Raw genomic sequence first — 258 nt, forward strand, 5'->3', positions numbered from 1 at the left:
AGCAAACTCACAACTGAATGATTGAGAATGGCAGGGGATGGAGGAGAGCCAAGGATTGACCAATTGCGTTCCCGAGGCCGGTGAAAATGCCTCCAAATGTCTAATTTACTTCCGCATTATTTATGCCGGGGACTCGGGAGAAAAGAGTAGTCATAATAAAACTGTTTTACTGGTTAGGAGGGAATTAAAGTTTAATTTAATAGGGTCTGGGAAGGGAAGAACTGGTTGAAAGCGTCTTTGGTATTTTAAGCGTTTTGC

At 42.6% G+C, this 258-nt stretch overlaps 1 protein-coding gene across 1 annotated transcript in view; it reads left to right on the top strand.

The window, feature by feature from the left end:
* Nucleotides 1-258, top strand: part of LOC119586816 (GTPase-activating protein CdGAPr-like) — a gene marked incomplete in the record, with an annotated part of 278,029 nt that overhangs the window by 131,306 nt on the left and 146,465 nt on the right.

Source organism: Penaeus monodon, chromosome 22 (assembly GCF_015228065.2).
Source record: "Penaeus monodon isolate SGIC_2016 chromosome 22, NSTDA_Pmon_1, whole genome shotgun sequence".
Taxonomy (NCBI): domain Eukaryota; kingdom Metazoa; phylum Arthropoda; class Malacostraca; order Decapoda; family Penaeidae; genus Penaeus; species Penaeus monodon.